The 20,726-nt window shown below is 36.7% G+C and overlaps 1 protein-coding gene across 1 annotated transcript in view; it reads left to right on the top strand.

Annotated features, from left to right (window-relative positions):
- Positions 1-9,657: 9,657 nt before the first annotated feature.
- SCIN (scinderin) overlaps positions 9,658-20,726 on the top strand; it is a 43,934-nt gene continuing 32,865 nt past the window's right edge. The window contains exon 1 of the mRNA XM_019634075.1: positions 9,658-9,803. The gene's annotated coding sequence lies outside the window, so the exon portion shown is untranslated. The remainder of the gene's footprint in view (positions 9,804-20,726) is intronic.

Below are 20,726 nucleotides of genomic sequence, written 5' to 3'. Positions count from 1 at the left end.
AGAAATTGCTGAATTCAGAATTGGTTATATATAACCAGGCTTAGAATTTACTGAAAGTAGTATTATTAGTGAAATCACTTATTATTTTGTTGACCAAGTATCAATTGAGTTTCTGCTGTGGGCTAATAGTTGGGTGATGTAGTAGACAGATCATCGTTCTAGTAACACATACTGTCTTCCCATAGATAATGTCTGCCCATGGGAGTATGTCCCACAAGTCCAGGCTCGTAAAAAATGGACAGAATCTCTATTACAAGGTTCAAGGACATTCATCTGTTTAATAGTAAATTATCTTTATTTTGTATAGTTAATGATCCTTAATAACTTTCAAGCGGTCACCCGCTCTCATGCCTGGTTAGAGACATTTGGAATGATTTTGTTGTGAAGCTACCTGAGTTTGATTATCTCTTCTGTTGTGGAAGTTTTCTGCACCCCAAAGGGATACCTTCAGAGGAATCAAGCACTGGATTCCTAAGGACATTGGAACAAATACCCACCCGATCTGTGTTTATGTTACTAACCTTTAACCAGTTGGTGTGTTGCCAAAAGTTACTAAATGGTGATAAGATCTTGCATTAACCAGGGGACTTTATTTTGAGGGTGTGTCAAAGTAAACGAAGAAGGCATGGAACCAAAATTTTCTCTACTGTGACATTTTAATATTGAGTTAATTATTTAGAGATCACCTTCTGCATTAGAGAGCATAAAAGGAAACCAGTGCCGCTTCTTCAAGTCTGTTTGATTCCCCAGGTATGAAAACGGTAGGGTAGACATCTACAGCTGTCTCCCAACGAAAGCCCGCTGGCCAACACTAAGGTTATAGATACGTATAACCTAAATCTTAAATCTTCACTGTATTTGAGGGAAATCAGCTTTTTTGGAAAACAATCACTGTTACTAATATAATATGCCATATACTTTGAAAACATTTTCTGTGATGAGATTTTAGACTACAGTAAATATTCCCTAGATGTGACAATGTAACCTCCTCAACCTAAAGTATGAGATTGTAAAATTATCCATTTAATCACTTTGAAAGTTAAGAAAATCATCAACATTTTAGAGGATGATTTGGATAAGTTGTCTTATATTTAGTTTTTTTCAGAAAAATAATGTGGAACATAGCTAGATCTCAGCAATTTGGAATTTACTGTATCTTTGGAAAATGTTTTGAACCATATATTTTAAAGTTAGTGAATTTATACATCACTATTTTCCCACTATTTTTAGAACTATGAGGTATTTGTAGAAAATTAACTAATACCTTACATCTAAATATATTGCAACAAATCGTCCATAACTACAGAATGTGAATGATAATGAAAAAAGCCCATATTCTCAAAGCTTGGCATCTGGAGTTAACTCTTTTAGGAATATATTTCCAAGTCAACCACTAATGGAGAATTAGATTTTACCAGAGTGGGAATTTCTGTGGTGAGTTCTGCATGATCTGTTTCCTTGTTAACTTGTTTGGTCAGTTTTGCAGCTTTGCCCTACTCCCCTTGCTGTTCATAATCTATTACCCCACTCTCTCATTATCCTGTCATGCTGCTTTGAAAAAGCAGTCTACACTTCCTTATTTACCAGTCAGTCATCAACCCACGTTTCCTGGCTTTCACTCCCACTGTTTCTTTGAAACTGTTCTTCCTAGGGGCATAACGCCTTCTGCTGAATCCACTGTCCCCTTTATCATTATGCACTTGATCCCTGTGCTACGGGTGACACTTGATTACTGCTTTGTACTGCAGCCTCACTCCTCCGCTGGCTCCTTGCTTCTCCCGTTCAAGCTACTCTTTCTTCTTCTTGTTCGTAAGGTCTGCCTATCCCCTCAGGGTTTTTGTTTGTTTGCTTTTTTAGCATTCCACTTTTGATCATTATCTTTTCTTCATATATTCTTCCTGAGCAAACTCGTCTTCACCCAAAGCTTCAACTACTGGCAAATCTCAGTTTTGTAGTCCAGCGCCGACCTCTTACCTGAGCCCTATCTCAGTATTTCAGACTGCCTCCCAGATGTTTCAGCTTATGTGCATCATGAGAACCTCAAACTCAAGTCTAAACAGAACTCATGAACTTCACCCTCTCATTCCAGAATTATTTATCCTGTTACGGTCCTTATCTTGTGCACGGTGCTCGGCGAGGCCCTGAAACCCAAAATCCAGGCGTCATCCTGACAACCTCTCCCAAATGCTGCGCACTCCCTCCATCGTATGTCTAGCCTATTCTACCTCTGAAGTGTCTCTTGAATCCTTTCTGCCCGCTCTGTCACCATGACACTCCCTCAGTACCCTGTGTGTGACACTTTCCCTAAAGTCGCCATGCTTTTGCATTTGCACACATTGTTTCCCCAGTGTAGACTGCTTCTCTTCTTCTGTGTCACCTTTCTCCAGTAAACATCTAACACCATTTCATCCCTAAATATTCAACTCAGATATTGCCGTCTTTATGATGAGTTCCTGACCTCTTCCTCGTCTCCTTCCACTGTCCTATAGCATACTCCTGTAGGTTTAGGCATACCTTATCTTAACTCGCCTCTCAGTACTTTCTGCATTGCCTGTCCATTCACTTATTAACCTCACCCATTCACTTTGTCCCTAATATAAATCCCAGAATATAGTCATTCAACAAATGCATAGCTGTCCAACAAGCCTCATGCAGTCATGTATATAAAGATGTAATTTTCTTTTTTTCATCTATAACTCAACCTGACTTGATTAAGAAGCTTCTAATTCCACAGGAAAGTTAAGAATAAAATAATCTTGCCTTATTAAGGTGTAGTTTGTTTGCCGTTAAAGCAATTCAAACTTACCGCCCCCCCCCCCCTCCTATCCTGCAGGTTGGACTGCATGTATATTATGGCAGAGCATGGGGGTTGGGACTGAGATGGGAATGTGAGTCTGATTTGCAGTCTTCAGGCCTCACTCCTCTCTAATTTTCATGGAGGCATAGCCATTTCATTCATTCTTGAGCTTTCTTTGAGCTTTGGCCTCTGTCCCAAGATAGTTGCTAGAAAATATCCATGGCCTCCCTTTGGTCTCCTAATATGCCTACATATCCACTGCAAGACCGTTTCTGGTCCTGTCAGCCACTACTCCTCCCCATGCCCACCTCCCACTCAGGAATTCTGCCTTGCTTTTCTCATGCCACACTGGAGTTGTGGGGACCCTGTATCCACATTGTACCAGTACGTATTGGTCCAACTGCCCATCGTTGTTTCTGCTCTGATGCTCAGGACCATGGATGAATATATGACAAATACATTGGAGGGGAAGGGTACCAATCTCGTCTCAAAGATTCATTGCAACTGATCAAATTTCATAGTTCTCTTATAATCTACTTTTCTCTTCTTTGGCCTCACAAACTCGTCTTACACCATTTTGCACTGTCACCTACTCCATGGTTCCTGCCATGCACTCTAGCCCCTAAAGACATGACTCTGTTCTTGATGTGAAAAACCAGCTTTCTAGACTGTATCCTCACTTTTTCCAAAAAGACCTTTACTCTAGCAAAATCAAGGTTCTTTTAAATTAAAACGATGTTGGCTTTCAGACGTTTATCTCTGTGCTGTGACTTAAAAACTCTTAATTTAAAACTAAAAACTAAGCAAAGTCTTCTTTGTTCGTGATAAATGTGACCTTACCTCAAAATAATGCTATTCACTAGATTTATGAGGGGAAAGCCTTGAGGCAACAAGAAGAGATAATGAGAAAGATAAACCTAATCTTAAATCTCTAACATTTACCTTGTAACGAAAGTAGGGATAAATGGCATTTATTGTTTGCTTAGCTGGGTACATGGAGTATAAGGATGAAAAAACCAGAAAGGCTTTGACCTCTAGGTGCTGTCAAAAGGTGAGAGGCACAGACACACACAGAAGCCATAGTATTCCACATTAGAGTCATTTGGAAGAGGTGTTAAAATACTCATGCCTGTGATTTTACCCCTAAAAATTCTGATTTTAAAATTTTGGGATGGGGCTTTGAGTACTTTCTAAGCCCCACCGCCAGGTTATTATAGCATACGATGAACACTGAGAGCCAGTTCAATATGGGGATGTCTAAAGGTGCTGGAACACTCAGGGATTATATGCCTGAAGAACCAAGAAGTCAGTTAAAAATAGTTGAGCCACCAACTTTTGTGGCTGGCAGAATTGGTTTTTGATAGAATGTGATGCTAAAACTTCTTTGGTGTGCGAAATAGTTTGAGAGAACATACTTACACCTACTCTCACTGTCACTACAAAAAAAACCCTCCAAAGTTGTCTCCTGGCCCCGGGAAGTCACTTCCCCTTTGCCCTGTCCTCCAGGACATCCAGAGGGCGTTGTTAACCAATTCTGTAGGCTTTAGCCTTCTGAAAGGCATTGATTCTTCTCTCCGCCTCCATCACCACCGAGCTGCCTTAGTTCACAAGCAATTGCTTCCTTTCTATTCCCCAAGCCATCAGTGGCCCTGAATACCCACTCCATTCATCTTTTGTCAGAGGTAATTTTTTTTTTTTAAATATCACCACATTTAAGTGTCATTGATGGGCATTGAGTTGGCTGGCTCTGAACAACAACAAAATAGGATGTAAATTACTGTTTGTTTATCCCAAAACAAATTCATGTTATAAAGTTTTTGAAAGAAAAAAAAAAGACGATTCCTGGAATCATCAAACAATTCATTATCATTTTTAAGTTATGCTTGGAGAACCTCCAGCCTAGAGGTACATCTGAATGATTAGATCTAAGGGAAAACTAAACACAGTCAAAATAAAGCCAATAGAAACAAGGAAGAGGTCTGGTCCCCCTTCTCCTTTTAGAACGTTTTAGATGTATTTAGAATTAGTAACTTAGAAAAGCACAAAAGGGTAGGAGTCTGTGCTGAACTTTTTGCACGTGTTATGACTCAACATCACATGGGCTGTTTGGGGTGTTCCTTTAAACTCAGCTTGTCAAAATCTTGCTTCCCTTCAGGGCATCATTGAACATTGTTTTATCGCTGCTCTTTTTTCCTGTTCCCAAATGAGGTTTGGCTGCACTTTGATGTCTTACTAGTTAACTCTGACTACATAGTTGAAAGGAATTTTTAGAAACCTCTTGTTTGCCCCCAATGGGGTTGTTTCTTTAAATATCACTCATTTGCTTTTATTTCTTGTTACTAGTGGACCAAACTAATTGCCACAGATTGTCTTGACTCTCCTGTTTCTTCCTTTTTCAATCATCCAGAGTAGTTTTGTTTTCCTTTAAGAGTTTGTATATTAAGAGTTAACTATAATTCCCCAAACTTCTAGTAGAGAGTGTTCATGGGCCATCTATGTATATTAACAAATTTCAGCCAGAATTTAAGTGGACTTCATTTTGAATTGAGTGGATACTCATATTTACAGGGAGTTTTTGTGTCTCTTCCCTAAAGAAATAATAACATTTAGTGTTGAGCTGTTAAATTCTTTAGATCTTAGAGCATCCAACAGTTGCCTCTGAAACCATGTTTGCTTTATGATTTTCCACTTAAGTCAGGTTTACAAAATGTTTCTCTTTTAAATCCCAGTAAAGTATTATAAATAGAACAATTTAAGTTATAATGAAAAGTTTTTGTTGTACTAATACAGATCAACCTATCTCATCAATTCAGACATTTTCTAGCTCTTTGCAGTTTCCTTTTTGCATCCCACTCCCTCTGAGAAACAGGGTAGGTTGAACCATAGGAGAGAATTTCTCAAACATGTGCCAATTGAGTACAAAGTTTCCTTGTGCACAGAGTGGTGAAGTAGCCTTAACCAATTACCTCTAAATAGAGTGTTGAGCAGCACAGTTTATTAATAGTACTATGTACACTCATGTGTTTTTTAGGACAGTAGAGCTCTGTTCAAATGGGATGCCCTAAACACATCACCCATTCATGGTGGAATGTAAAAATTGCTCAGATTTAATGAATTGCTAAAATTCTGTGTCAGATTTTAAAGCACGTTTAAATGTGCTGCAGCTATAATAAGAAAATTAATTAGCATTGAATGAAAAGGGTGTTTTAATTAATATGACTGTTGAAACAGTTCTGACTTTTCGCAGTTCATAATTAGAATCCATATTCTATTGCATTTCTTATCTGAATAAATCATTGAAAATTAAGCTAGTAAATGAGATGTCACTTGTATAGAAGTAGTAGCACAAAGTAAGGTGAAAATAAGAGTAAGCATAACACAAAGCATTCATCTTCATGGTCAGTAAAAGGTTTCTGTAACGCTTTCTTTAGTGACTTAGTTATCTTTGAGTTAAAAGGAAAACTTCACTCTTAAAAGTTTTATTTTTATGAGTATTTCCCAGATTTTTTTTTTCTATTTTAAAGGTAGAAAATGTGGCCTCTACACAATGGTGAGGAGTATTTCCTACAACTGAATTTATGTGTGCATTAATACTACACATAAAAACTCCCAACCCAATGTAGTATCGTAGAAAATATTTTGGGATCCACAGAATATTGTAAAATTCTACATTAAATAATAATTATGTTTATAAAATTATCCACAATTCATTTTTAAACACATTTTGCCAAGCTTCCATAATGCTTGACAGATGCTAATAAAATTTTGTGTGATTTTATATAATCTCTTTGAAGTAGATGAGAGGTCATTAAACGACTACGGTAGGGAGAACATACACAACTGTTAGACGATGATATAAATACAGGGCAAGTGTGTGATGAAAGTTGCTCGTAAATTTGAGAAATCTAGGGTGCTAGCTTCTGATCTGCTTACTCAATTTCACTGTCATGTAAACATTAGCAGTTTTCTTTCTCAGACCTATTGAGAAAAGAATCATTTGCAAAATCACATGGAATCAGGTAGGAGAGGAATCTGAGCTAAGAGCCGACCTAGGTGTGCTCAGGAGAGTAGCCTGCTTGGCTGCATCTCACAAGTAGATGTTACAGGTTCCCTGTAATGGCTGCCATGTGTCACGTGTTCAGGGCGACCAGCAGGGGTTCTCAGCCCTGAGAGAATGCTAGAGTCACCTGGGGAGTGTTCAATAAACAGTGCTGCCCAGAATATACCTAGAGTCCTTACAGGTAAGGCTTAGGTAGCTGTATTTTTAAAAATAGCCAAAACTTGATTTTAATGCCATTAGGCATTGACGGATCCTTAGGAATCATTTATTTTCACTGCTTGTACCTGCTCTCCTGGGCATGGTATTCAAATTCCCTCCACATATGAGCCTCATAGCCCGAGGCCCAAATGTAGAAGGGAGGTTAGAGAGGAAACAGTAGAAGTGCACAATTCTCTTAGAAACAGAAAAAAACGTCCTCTGACCTGTTGAATATATCAGATTCTAGAGTGAAAAGGATTGCAAAGCCTTGTCCTTTTTATTTTACTTCTCATGAAGGCTTGAATTCCTAAAATGTATACTTTATTCGTAAAGAGGAATGTAGACTAGGTCAGTCAGGAACTGGGGGACAGTGAGGGATCAGGGCGACTGTCACAGGCCGATGTGGCTCAAAGTTGTACCTCCAGGGCCTGAAAGAGAGCCGGCTCCATTTTAAGTGATCAGTAAACTGTTTTTGAATGAAGAAATGACTCTGGAAATGTCTTGTAATCAGAAAAAAAGAGCCAATGTCTTTGAATGCTTGGGTGCTCTTTTGTCTTGCTGTTATTATTTGCTTTTTAAAAAATTCCAAATGAAAGCTCACATAGCCAGTGAGTAGCCACCAAGGTCTGTCTCCTTCACAGTTAACCACAATGCTAACTGCCTCCAAAGTACATGTGGAAATGTTTTGAAAGCCAAATTTAGTGCAAATATATTATTAGCATTATTTGTCTACATGTCAACTGTCTCCTGCTGATTTTCTCTCATTCATCTCTCTATGCCACTATCTAGCTCATAATAGACACCTAATAAATGTGTGCTTTTTTTTTTTTTTTTTAGCTGAGCCATCCTGACAACTCTCGGCAGCTCAGCTACAGCTCAGCTCAGGACAGGAATCGAACTGGCGACCCTGTTGCTCAGAGTTCGCACTCTTGAGCGAGCTCTTAACCAGCTAAGCCACTTGGCCAGCCCATAAGGGTGTGACTTTTTTTTAAAAAAAGGAAAAATCACTGACTTAGATACCATAAAAATTGAAGGCTTGCTTTCTGCCTATACCTGCCCCACCCCATGTGTTAAAACAGTGTTTTTGAAAATATTTTTCTGCAAATACAGAAATAGCCTATGTTTTTGTTTCTACATTATTCTATGGAACTATATTATTCTATGGCTTTATTTTATTCTTGATGATATACCTTGCACAATTTTCTACACCAATATTGAAACCTAAAAATAAAAAAAAAAATGTGTGTGTGTGTGTGTATACACACACACACACACACACATATACATGTATATAGTATATGTATATATAGAAACCTTTTCCTCAGTTTTTAACAACTGAAGAGTATGTCTGCAGTATCCATTTAATGACTTTTATGTGGCCATCTTTCTAATGATGAAACATTTTTTATTTGTTTGTTTCTTTTTTTTTGTATCCCATGCTTGAATACTTCTATAGTCTAGATCCTAGAAACTGAATTTCCTGATTGTAAAAGCACATGTAATTTTTCAATATGATCCCAAACTGCCCTCAAAAAAGCCCATGTTAGTTTATACCTCCCTACTAGTGCGTGACAATGCCCATTCCCATAGCCCACCACTAGGTGCCATTAAACGTCTCTTTCAAACCACATTTAATGGAGAAAATGATATTGCCATTTTATGTTTGTATCTGTATACCTTCTGAACACTGTACGGAAGTCTAAAATATGTAGTATTTTGATCTAAATGGCAGTTAATATAATTCATTTAATTTACAATATATCAAACTGTTGTTCTGTTTATTTTTTGAAAAATGTAACTTTGATATTTAAGTATCTTTTTCCTATGTATCCTAATTTATGTAACTGTTATCCTATTATTGAACATTGAATGTATTTCCAGTGCCTCACTAATATAATCACATAGCAAAAAAAACCTTGTATGTGTGGTTTTTTTCTTTTTATGAATAATTTATTAACATAAATTTTGGATAATGCTATTACTAGGTTAAAGGTTTTAACTCTTTTTATGGCTCTTGATAAGAGTTGTTAAATTGCTTTACAAAGTGTTGTATCAGTTTTTATGATCATCAAGAGCATATTACTATAACAGATTCTTGATCACCTTTCTGAAATGTGGTTTGTTATTTATTTTAAATTTAAGTAACCTATATAAGTTTACTTTCATAAATTGTACTTAGTGGATTATATACACAAAGAATGGTGAAATATGTATATTTTCCATGTTTAAAAAAATGCTTACTTTATAATGCTGAGAGCAACAAGATACAGAATGAGGTATAAATTAAATATGTAAAATCATATGTACCTCAACAGTAGATACTTTTAAATCATTGTTATTATTAAATGTATTGGGGTACTATTGGTTAAAAACATTATATACACTTCAGATGTACAGCTTTATAATACAGCATCTGTATACTCTATTGTGTGCTCACCACCCAAAGTTTGGTCTCCTTCCATCACCTTGTATTTTTATTTATTTATTTTTTTATACCTTTTTTTCTTCATATTTAATGCACATAGTGACGTGTATTGCAGCATGCCTGCATGTCCTCCATATATTCCTGGAGTCAAAAGATCTGTCTCTTTCTTTTAGGAAATTTATCAATGGTGTGGTTCCTCATGTAACAAATACGAGCGTCTGAAGGCAAGCCAGGTCGCCATTGCTATTCGGGACAATGAAAGGAAAGGCAGATCTCAATTAATTGTGGTGGAAGAAGGAAGTGAACCGTTTGAGCTTATACAGGTATTGTGACTTTGGTTGTTTTTTAAAAGGTTACCTACCACTCTTCAGTCGAGTGTGTGAGGAGAGGGATATGTGTATGTGGGTGTGCGCACATTAATTTTAACAATCTCTGCTACTCAGGCTAGGATTAGGTAAGAGGAAATATCAGCGTTATCTAAGTCATGGTACTAGAAAAACAGAACTGTCAAGACTGTTTTCTCTCACCATTGGTGTAACTATCAATTGGTGTAACTAACCACAATGAGGTTAGCCATTTGCATTTAAGTTTTCTCAAAGACTATCTTATAAACATACATTTAAATAATTTTGATATAGAGCAATGTAATGCATTTCAGTTACCTGATCCAGTGATAGCCTTCATAATCCAGTGATCAAATATTATATAATAAGATAACTTTATTGCTTATAATGTCTTTAAACTTTATTACTTTAATAACTACCAAACACAGACTTTCACATTAATGATGGTTTGGAAACAATTTTAATTCAGTGGGGAGATGTTCATGGTATATAACGCTAAGAGAAAGGACAGACTATAAAATTTTATATACAATATTATCTTAATATGTAAGCTTATATGCGTATGCATTTGGTGTCCTTATTGGATTTTATTCAAAGTTCTGAGACAGAAAAGTTTAAACAGTCAATTAACATATTATACTGTTAAATTAAGAAAATGTAAACCTGAAGAAAATTATGGATAAAAATATATCTTTGATTTTAAAACATTAGTGATAGGGATAAGGGACATACTTCTTAATATAAAATGCCATGTCTGTATTTTAGGGACTTTTCATTTTTAGGTTTTTAAAAATTCTAGAAAACACCCATTGTGTTTCCATTCAGTACATTTGATGTATACTGCGTTATATTGACAGCTCTCACTCATACAATAAACTGAACTAAATTTTCAGTGAGAGCCTTATTTTATTTTTTTTAAGCATTCAGTGGATTTTTGTTTTTATAAATGTTGTTTTATAGCCTGATCACAAAGCTTAGTAGTTATTTGAAGAATTAATTATGCACATATGATAAACTGGTTTGTTTAGACTCTCTTAATGTTGTACTTATAACTATAGAATTCGAAAAGGTCATGAACATGGTTGGGAAAAAAAAATCAAAACTTCATATTCACTAACTTCTTAATGAAAATTTTCCCTGATTGTGAATGTAGTCAACAAACTAGAGTATCATGATCAGTACCTGTGACTTTTCAGGTTACATTATCGTTATTGCAGATAACTTCAGAATATTATTTACTTTCATCACTACTTGGTAATTTTTATGAAAGTTATTAGACCTGCTGTTCAGTAATGTTATTTAATGGGTTAATGAAGAGGCCATATATTATTTTATCACATTAGTTTTAAACATATTTTGATATTTTAATAGTTGTATTTCAGTATAATTGGTTTCCATTGTAATACTTTGTATTTTATTTTACATATTTAAAAATATTTTTCTTAGAGGTTCATAAGCTTCAAAAGTGGCCTAACCAGGTCCATAGCACATACACAAAAAAGGTTGCCTTGTTTAAAATAATGGAATGCTGTTTCTTTTTCTGAAACTCTAATACATTGCTAGAAAAGGATTCTAAAAATCTTTTGAAATATCTTTTTTAAATTAACTTTTAAGTGACTTGTTTTTAATGAGAATCTTTCTAAATTATTTATCTTCACAATTTTTGAAAGTCTAAATATAATGGTTAGTAATGGCTTGACACCAATGACTTCTCAGCCAGTTAAATGGCCTTATTGTCATTACTTTGGATTCAATGCTGAAATTTTGGAACATGTCTTTCTAACACATTCGAGTGCTTGGTAACAAAAATATTGAAAAATAATTTTTCTGAGAGTTTTTTTGAACAATTGATCTTTTTGAGGTATTTCAGATATTTATTGATCAAACTATGATTTCCACATGATGTTAATTTGGTTTATCTCTAGGGTGATTATAAATTTTTCTTTCAAACCAAAACATTTTGGAGAGTAGAAGGTGCACTAACCATACAAGACACATATTAACTAGACTGTCTGGGGAAGCAGGATATGTGGTTAGCCTCTTATCTGTATCTTTAGTACTTTTAAAAGCTCATATGCCTAAATATGAAAGTAATCCTGTAAATGGAATTAATTAAAACCTGTAACTAAAGTCACATTTTACTCTGTGCTTGTTTTCACTGTAAACATGCACCTATTTACCATGAGAAGCTACACAGAAATTATGTAAAGCTTTTTTCTTGGCCTTTTATCATTTTATACTTAAAATAAATAATCAATGAAGGAAAAGGGAAATTGAATATTTTACCAGCCCCAAGGTCCCAAACTGTCTTCGTTGGCCCTATACATTCTCCAAACATTAGGAGGGAGGTTAAAAACAAATCCCGAGACAAAATTGTTAAGGTCAATAACTTATCAATCTGTTTTATATTCATTCATTTTTTAAAAGACACCATCTGGTAGATATCAAAAAGAGAATAAGAAGGGGCAAGTTGTTTAAATGACAACAGGAAACAACTAATTTTTCTAACCCGGAAAGACTTTTTTTCAGTCTTGTTGAATGAACTTGTTAAGTCTAGAATCATTATAAATGCTAGTGACAGAATACTGGAAGTGAAAATACTACAGGGAGATTGTAAGCAGATTCTGTGTTGCTGAACTGTTGGATTTATTGCTTGTATAAAAACACCAAGTCTCCCTGGAAAGTCATATGCACAATCATTGTTTCAGATTCTGGACCCAAAAAAAAAGAAAGAAAATTGGAAGAAAAATTAGAATATCATATTATGTCTCTGTTAATAAGTGCTTATTGAGCACTGGATTGATTTTCAGTGAAGCTCAAAGACTATTTTATGGCCCGATTAAGGAGATAAAAACGCAGTAGATCTAAAACAGATTGTGAGGGTCTGCAAACACCAAAAGTCATGGTCAGAATGATGCCACTATTAGTTGGAAGCCTTCTTTGATAAATTTATGTAGTTTATACTATATGATAATAGTATGTAGACTAGATTAACCTCCAAAGAATATCCCAATATAAGGATTACGTTCATCTTGTTATTATAAGTCATAACTGGCAACTTGAAAATAAAATAACTTATTCAGTCATTCTCTTGGCAAGTTGATCAGATGTTTATGATGTACTCCTCTGTGTATCTTGTAAGTAAAAGGTAGAGTTGAATAGTGCAGATAGTTCTTATTTTATCCTTTAGAGATACCTATTTAGGCAAAACGTAACGTTTTTGTCATATTTCCCCCAGAGTATTTTGCCAAATAAAATTTATATCTTATTAATGCTGTTCCAAGCTCCTCCAGGGCAGGGACTGCCTTCATAGCTGTTTAATCCTCACAGCTGTAACTCATTGCTCATTAATATTTGGATAATGAATACAATTAACTGTGACCGCCATGGTCGCAGACAACCATTCCATTTGTTTTCCTGTTTTTGAGAGGATAGTATTGCTTTTAAAACTTTCCTGCATTTTATTAGATGGTAATGGTGGTGAAGATATGAACAAAGTCATCCTATTTAGTTTTAAAACCAAGTATACTTATGTAGGAGCAATTACTGTTTAGATAAGGAGAATTCATATATTCTGCTAGCCCTCTTTCTACAGATGGGTCATTATAATAATCCCTTGGAAAGTAGTAACTGTGTCTTAAGCTTATTCATACTTGCTGCAATACTTTCCTTTGTAATAGGTCGATTTTTTTATACTCTGGGTGAAAGTACCTAGCACGGTAAGAAATAAATAGCTGGTGTCTTAATGCTTTTCATTCTGTGTATAAAAATGTGTGTTCCCAGGAGCTGTAGTTGGATACCCCCACCTGTAAACTTCTCCTTCCCGGGTCCGGTTACTGCCCGCCTAGTGTCCAGCCACCACGAAACCCACTCCTCCTCTTAGTCTCCAACACGTTGCTGCTGCCTCCTGCTGGCCTCTATTGCTTTGCTGGGCTGTTGCCCCAGGCCTGGTGCTGCCTCTTCTCACCTCTGAGTTAAGAGTAATTATGCTCCTTAAACCCAGGAACACACAGATGTAGAGCTTTATTTTTATTTTTTAATTTTTTTTAATTTAACATATTTAATTTTGAAATATTTCAAACATAAAAAGAAAGAATATTAATAACTGACAGTCATATCTACCAATTGTTATTACATTAACAATTTCCTGTATTGGCTTAAGATCTTTTTTTTTTTTAATTAAAGTTTATTAGGGTGACAGTTGTTAGTAGAGTTACATAGGTTTCAGGTGTATAATTCTGTAACACATCATCTGTATATCACATTGTGTGTTCACCACCCAGAGTCAGTTCTCTTTCCATCACTGTATATTTGACCTCCTTTACCCTCATCTACCACCCCTCTCCCCGCTTGCCTTCTGGTAACCACTAAACTATTGTCTGTGTCTATGAGTTTTTGTTTCTTCATTTGTCTTGTTCCTTTGCTGTTTTCAGTTTTATATACCACATATCAGTGAAATCATATGGTCCTCGACTTTTTTTGTCTGACTTATTTTGCTTAAATCACTCAATATGTTTTTCTTATTCTTCCCCCAAACTGTACATCTAAAGGCTGTGCACATTGCGAATGCTTCCGAAGGTTCTGTATGACTTAAATTCACAGGAAATAAAATCAGGAGTGATTTTGAACATTTCATAATCTAAGCTTGGAATGGTCATACATTTCAGCATACAGATTAAAAAATTAAGAAAGAAATTAAATTCAAATTAGGAAATTTAGAATTCCGTCAACATTCCTTAAAGTTTCTCTGTGGAAATGCTTGCTTTGTGGCATAATCGTGGGTTTATTAGATTTGCATGGGCTCGTATTTTAATCTTTCAACTAAAATGTCATTGTATATTTAAATCAGGCATGATCGTTTGAAAATGATGCTATAGAGAATGGAAGAAATATTATTTTCTGGAGATGATCTTTGATTAGATAAATCAATCCCCATTTACCTTTGTAAAATAGTGTAAAATGAATCAAAGAAAATAACAATAATGGAAATGGGAGCTGTTTTGAAAATCCTCCTCATGAGCATTTAGTAACAGTAAGTGTATAGTATTTTTAAACAGGGTATAAAGGATGATAGGCAAATAATACAAATAAGAATAAAAATCACATTGCTTTTTAGCATCAGGGAGCAAACATGGGTGTTTTGAGCTCCTTCAGTGTAAGACCTAAGATTGTTTTGTGGGTTTATCTCACACACACACACACACACACACACACACACACACACACATATCACTCATTAAACTATTTTCTGTTGTCCTCTTATATACTCCATTGTTAGTCAAAACTCTGTAATTTGTACAGATGGAAATTTGAGTTGCTTGAGGTATTAATTTGGTCAATTTACACAGTAAACACTTTAATGCTAAGAGACAACAAAAAACATTTTGTCAGAGAGGCATAAATCTCTTTGTGTGCTGTCCAAGTGATTTAGCTTCCTTGTTTATCCCTCCTTTATAGTCCAGGGTCTTTTTGTAAGTTCTTGGGAAATGGGATAGTTAAATATTGTGAAATTTCCCATTCATGTAGCATGGTGTCTGTCACATCGGAGAAGTTCATCAGTATTTGTTGTCTGATTGAAATAACATTATTATGAGAGCCACATGGAAAGAGAAGGTCCATTTATGGGTTTACTATTCAAAGATTTTTAAGTTAAAGGGATCTAAACTATTTGCTATTCTCTCTAGATTAGCCCTGAGGCTACATAAAATTTGAGTCTACAAAAAATAAAAATACTAAGTATCAGAGGTAGCAGCAAAGAGGCATCTTTTCTTCCCTCTGTCACCCTGTAATTATTTTCTTAGTTTTCCTTAAGGCAATGACACATAGTGTAAACCCCAAAGCCAAAAAATTGTAGTGACAAGTAGCGCATGCTGCAAGGTTATGATGCTTTCAAGAGCACTGCGCTTGCTATTGCCATTTATTCTTCCATTTATTGATTGCTTGCTATGTGTCAGGCACTGTTCAAGGAACCATCCACTTGTTAATTTAGTTAATTTAGTTAATGACTCTTTTGTTTGGATTTCTAGTATTCAGGTTCCCATTTTGTTCCTCACCAATTCACTCCAGTGGGGGAAGTTGAAATATTCTGAATAAAGCTAAGGAATATAGCAACAGTATAGTTGTCCATATGCTGCAATAAAATAATCATATTCTAAATAATCATCCACTTGGTCACACCAAAGTTCAACATGAAGAGATGTGACCTTACTGATAAGGTGTCACTTTTATAATGTGTCAGTCCAAATTAATACCACTTGGCAATCATTTGTGAATGATGCAATTTTTCCTTTAGTTTTGTCGCTGAAGTGAGGGAATAATGATGGACCTGTAAACAGAATAATGCAATGCTAAGACAGATGGACTGTAGAGAATGATGGATCTTTGCCCCCACAAAATCTATATCTGAAGAGATAAAGTAACATAAATATTAAACTAGGATGCCAGGTTTCTATTCTCTCAGTTTTTATGGCTCCTCGTGTTTGTTGTAATATTTGTGATAACATATAACTTAAAAAGAAATCAAACATTAAGACTATATTTTCTTCCAACAATTTTAGGTCAGTTTCTTCTTATTCCTTGTGCTAAGAATTTGCCAAACTAAGAAAACAAGGGGCCAGATCTCTAAAATTCAGTGATTCACAATTCCACCGTTTGTTCATGTAAATAACAATACACTTTTTGTGGAAACCAGTAGGAAATTACAGTGCCGGATATTCCATAACGTTCTACTAATCAGGAAAAGGTACTAACATACTGTTAATAAAAAAAGATATATTAGTATCTGTATGCAAACAAACAAACAAAAAAGCCAAACCAGTATACTGGGAAATGTAGTCCTATACCATGCATAACTGAAAAATTAAATATCAGTGCTCTATTTCAATGAATGCTGGCAACTAAAAAAAAAAAAAAAACAAAGTAAATTTTAATGATGTCTGATAGAGTGTACATGGACAAGACAAATATGTTGATTAAAATCTGTTTTGAAGCAAGTGGTAAATACACTACAGCTGCATATCATTTGCTGTGATAGTCATCACCATGGAGCCCCTTCGTTGGTGATGGCATGATTTCACTGTGTGGTGTAATTTCATTGTGTTGTGTTTTACATGAGTAAAGGCAGATCGCTCACTGGTAGGCTGAATTTCTGTTCACTTCTTACTCTTTCTACTTGCATTTTTTAAAAATATCATACAAGTCGGGCCAGCTGAGTGGCTCAGTTGGTTAAAGCTTGCTCAAGAATTTGAGCTCTGAGCAACAGTGGTTCGATTCCCGGCCTGAGCTGAGCTGCTGCTGAGCTGCCAACAGGAGGCAGGATGGCTCAGCTTAAAACACACACACACACACACAAATATCATACAAGTGTTTCTTATCGTTAACACAGCAATCCCATAATTTAAGAAACCATTTCTTGTGGATTTTATTTGCTGCAGAGGGGGTAACAGTGAGCACCAGCACAAGAAACCATGTGCTTTCCATGTGACTGGCATTCTTCCATGGGCCTTACAGGAATGGGCTCATTAAATTGTTACAACAGCCCCATGAAGTGGATACATTTATCATTCCCTGTCTTGGTTTGTGTTCTTCCAAAAGCCAACTCTGCGAGGAGGACTTGGGGGCAGGCCGTTATTTGGGAGATGACCCAGGAAGCGCCAAGGAGGAGTAAAATGAGGCAATGATTTGTTAATAAGTTTTTTTGTTTTGTTTTTTAACTAGGGAACAGTGTGCTTTTCCAGGACCCATCAGCTCCATGTTGAGTAGTCCTTTCAATCTAGTTGTGGAGGGTGCAGTTCAGTGGCCCATGTGGGGAATTGAACTGGCAACCTTGCTGTTGTGAGCACTGTGCTCTAACCAACTGAGGTAACTGGCCATCCCTTTTAATAAGTTATTTACTGCTGCAGGCAACTGGGACTTAGTCCCAGAGGGACCCTCTGAGAAGCTGTATGGGACCCACGTCAGAACTGGCTCCCTGAAGGCTGAAGTGGTGCAAGATTTAGCCAGTAACTCCCATGCCTCATTGGTTGAAGGACGCTCCTTAGGTGTTAACTACCCAGCACCTCCAGCCTGCATGTGGGTGGCTGCAGTACAGCTCGGTGGCCAGACAAAGCCATCAGACAGACAGCAGATGGCTTTGACTTCAATTATCTGCAGATGACCTCTGTGGTAGGCTGAGGTGAGATGGACAGAGCACCAATAACATTTTTACACCCTCACTTTACCAATGAAGAAACTGAGTCAGAGAGAGGCTGTGCCACCTCCCTAAGTAGGAATGAGAAAGAGTGATTTTGATTCACACCCAGGCGTCTTCCTTCTAGAGAATGCAACCTTAAACCTACAGAGATGGCCATCCCATCTGCTGGGAAGTTATTGTTATAACTGCCAAACGTTTGCCACACATTTTTGACAATCATACCTATTTTCTCTGGTCCACATCCTAGGTAATAGCCTTAGTAACACGATGTTTCTGCTCAGTGGACTGGCCTGAGCTTTTGTTTTCTATCTCCTACTGGGAGCATTCAGCCTTTCAGCCAACACCATGCAGTCATTAGATACAGGGTAATTGGGGTAGACATTTTTTCGGAAAGAAAATACATTCCTTTAATGTGCGTATAAAATGTATGCAAATATTTCTCAAGCATCCCAGAGTACATAAAAGCCATTTTGAGCTTGCTCAATTAAATTTTGGTGCCGGAAAATTTTCTGAATTAGGTAGATAAAGAGGACGTTTTCACAACTCTCTTGCCATAAAACTGGTACTAATCTGTTTAAACGTTTTATGTAAATCAGGTTTATTTACCTCTCCCTACAGGGACATAGGCGATAAGATGAAATGTGTGTAAGTGTGCACCTATGTGAATATGATGGGGGGATAATGAAAAAACAGCCCTAGAGCTGTAATAGCTCATCTTTGCTTCATAAGCATGCTCTATGTAGCTCTTTATCTTATTTTTGGCCTCAAAGGAAGAGACTGCAGAAGAAGAAATTGAAAAAGAAAAGCAGTTTTTTCTTCTCCCTGCCTCCACTCATCCAACCTAATGTAGTTTTTCCTCTGGTAATCTTCAACGTTGGTGAAAATAAGCAATGAGTTACTGAGCGAAGAAGCCCAGAAGCCGAATGGTGGAGGGCCAACCTTAAGAGGAGCAGGGTGATCCTCTGTGGACCTGAAACCCCTTAAACGTCTAAGAAGTTGAGGATCCTTACAGGCTATTTTCATATGTTTGGGATTAAAAATAAATGAACTACGTCTAGCCACTTCTCCTACCTGCCCATGCATGTAATAACTGGTAGTTAAACTTTTTCACTAAATTTGGAAGCAACCTCAGAGTTTTTCTCCGCAGACTGCTCCAGCAGCCACTCCCTGCATGGGGATGTAGCAAGGACAGGTAAAACCTAGTTAGCATTCCTGCACTGAAAGTCCCCTTGCTGAGGCATCACAGCTAACTGTTAACCGTTACAGCCGTGGCCCTTTGTAATGCTGATAAATCATAGACGTCCTATAATAAATCTTACATAACTGATATATCCTGCCTCACCAAAAGATGGTCATATGTACCGCACTAAATGGGGAGATATGATTGAAACACATGCGAAGATCAAAGAATTAGTTTTATAGCCAAGGACTAATGACATCATACACACCATCATTGTGGAGAAACTTCAAAGGGAAGAGAATAGTACGTCTAATTCTTCCTTTTCAGTATTATCAGCTATTCCCTTGCTGCTTGCACAGGAGATGATTTTCTAGGTTTTGCTTGAAAAAAGATATATAGATCTGTCTTCAATTGGTAGTTTAAATCTAAAATATAAGGCTTTGATAAGGGTGCACTATCAAGACATACAGATTACTTAATGACATCATTAGATCAAGACATGAACCAAGTATTAGGTGAGTGTAAGTCGATGGGGCAGTGTGTGACAAGAGCTTTGATGGTAAAATCATCATGCAAAGAAGCAGAGAGGTGATATGCAGGGGCATCTCCAGAAGAGAGAAGGACCTTTTGACCAAAGCAGGATTTGACTCTGGATGCAAGACCCAACTTTTGTTGAGTTTTCGCTATGTGCCAGGTATAGTGACAGTCACCTCACATGCATTAATTATTTCTCTTACTCCTCATAATAATTGTGAGTGATACGAATTATTATACCATTTTAAATATGAGAACAAGGTCACAGAATCACTTAGGAGTGAATCGCTGAGCCCACCAAATGAAGGGGTTGTAAAGCATAGAAGCTAGGAACCCCAAAGGCTAACACTGGTAGTAGCCATTCCAGCCCTGATCAGGTAGGTGTCCAAGTGGGTTTAAGGTCTTATAAAATAAAGCTTGGATGATCCCACACAGGGCAGATGGCATAAAATCTTTACCTGAGATTTGCTCCAGGGTAGCTTCCAGACCACCAGACCATGATAATTTGTTCAGGGGAGAAGTTCCCTGAAAAGCTATGTGAACATCAGAAATGCTTAGCAGATGTGTGCCCTCATGGTTAAGGTGAATGGACCAGGTTTACAAAGCTGATTCCACTGAACACTGGAATTTATCACTGAACCAGACCCCGGGGTGGGGGTGGGGGGCGGTGAGGTTGAAAACACAATAGCAGGGCTTCAATCAGAATCTCAGGCTCAGATGCAGATTTTTGTATTCTTTATCGTAACTCCTCTAATATGCAGCCAGCGCAAAGAACTGTCCTAGTGTAATAAGTTGGCTTCCTGGCCTATGTATTTTAATAACTTGTGAGTCAGCAGCCTGTGTTATAACAATTTGTAAGTTAGCTTTCCATGCTATAGTAACCGGTGAATTAGCTTCGCAGAGAATAGCTTATGAGTTAACTCTTGTGAGTTGGACCCTCTAAATCTCATCTCCAATATGCTGGCTGAGGTGACAGTGACACTGAGGATCAGACCTG

Source organism: Hipposideros armiger, unplaced genomic scaffold (assembly GCF_001890085.2).
Source record: "Hipposideros armiger isolate ML-2016 unplaced genomic scaffold, ASM189008v1 scaffold_1489, whole genome shotgun sequence".
NCBI classification, from domain to species: Eukaryota; Metazoa; Chordata; class Mammalia; order Chiroptera; family Hipposideridae; genus Hipposideros; species Hipposideros armiger.
This window is presented reverse-complemented; position numbering and strand designations above follow the sequence as displayed.